This window comes from Anneissia japonica, unplaced genomic scaffold, assembly GCF_011630105.1.
Source record: "Anneissia japonica isolate Jap-2015-1 unplaced genomic scaffold, ASM1163010v1 scaffold69_len1423075_cov170, whole genome shotgun sequence".
Classification (NCBI taxonomy): Eukaryota; Metazoa; Echinodermata; class Crinoidea; order Comatulida; family Comatulidae; genus Anneissia; species Anneissia japonica.
In genome coordinates this window covers 507,001-508,771 of record NW_022748202.1, presented here as the reverse complement: position 1 = coordinate 508,771, position 1,771 = coordinate 507,001, and positions in this window count along the sequence as shown.

Sequence of the window (1,771 nt, the reverse complement as noted above, 5' to 3'; positions counted from 1 at the left end):
AAAAAATTTTTTTTTTATACAAAGTTCCCTTAGCATCCACTCAATCTCCACCAATATCCATAAGCGCCCTCAATTTCCACTCTGTTTTTATAAATGCCCCGTTTGAATAAGCACACCTCAAAAGGTACAAAAAATATTGTAAGCACCCGGGCGCTTATTCCTACAAGTGCAGTGTCCTAGCATTACCACTTTTCATGTTGGAACGATTTTTCAACACACTGGAAATTTTAGATTAATTTTTTTTTTTTTTTTTTTTTTGAAGAGAAATAGGAGTTAAACTATTAATAATAGAGACTATGAGTAAAATAACTATCGGAAAGTAGCCATTTTGTTATTTTTCTCTGCGGAAACAAGACCCAAGATTTTCAATAAATTTCCATATGAGGGTCCACACACCCTCTCTATACTGTGGGAAAACATGGTGTATTATATGAACTTTATTAAAATCTCACTGCATAATGTATTGATTTTATTTGGAAATTGTAATTTATTTTATAGGAAAACATTAAACCAGCCATGAATCAATCTAAAGGGTGAGTTAAAATGTGATGCTACAATTCATCAGACTTGTGGAGGCCGGTTACTGAGGCAGAGTTAAGGGGGGGGGGAGATTTATTTTGTTAATTTGTCAGCATAAGCTACTAGGTAAGTAATATTTTAGAACATATAAGATAGTATAGTATATACTCCAAGTATCGAAATGCACGCCATTGTGTCAGGATTCAATATTTCAACATTCATCAGGACCTGGTGATGACATAATTAATGTTGAAATATTGATCCTGACACGATGGCGTGCATTTCGATACTTGAAGTATGTATTATACTATCTTATTTTAGAACATGTTTGCCTATTAATCAAGCATATTTTTTCAGTGGATCTTTTTTTTCAGTGCTTGAAACTAAGATATCTTATGTAATGGTGGCTGTAAAATGGTCACAACTAATGGTCTGATTAATTTAGTTTAATAGAATGAAATGTTGACATTTGGCCTAGAATATGAGTCAATTTTATTTTCACATAATTTTCCTATCCATGAGCTGACACTAATTTGATACAGAGTGATGGTATATTTTGCAGCTTTGTGCAAAGCTGCTGTTTCCACCAAGCATATTGATGAAGTCTGCTACAAGGGAAATGTTATCATAGAGTACCACAGTCGTGTTGTCACGACGCCAGGTGGTGCTTTCTGTTGTCAACAAATGTTGGTAACCTGGAATAGGCATTTTGAAATCTATTATTTTACCATCAAAATGTACTAAAAGTACAAGTGCTCGCAATATATTAGTTTGAACACACATTTAATCAGCAACTAAAATTTACAGAGAAAAAAATAAGATAAAACATATTAATAATTACGTTAGAAATTTGGATCAATGGTTTGTCAGTTGAGAAAAAGGCGTCCGGTTGAACAAATTCTGCAGTGATAGCAACGAAGTAGTATCGCATGATATCGTGACGTAACACTATAGTACTCTATGCCGAAATAATTCTTGGTAAACAAAAAAGTCCCTAAGTAGAATTCATGAGAATATATGAAATGCAAGAGATTTAAAACATTTTTTATTGCTTTTTTCAGATATATTATTTTTTCCAGTGTTTTCTTAAACATTTGTTATTCCATCATATAATATTGCACAGTAATTTTCTGTCTTTGGCAAATGAAAAATAAGTATAAAAGTGTATGGGTAATGATACAATATTTATTGTAGGTTATTCTACATGCCTGCTTTTTTTCAACTAAAAAAGTAATATCTTCATTTCTTTCTT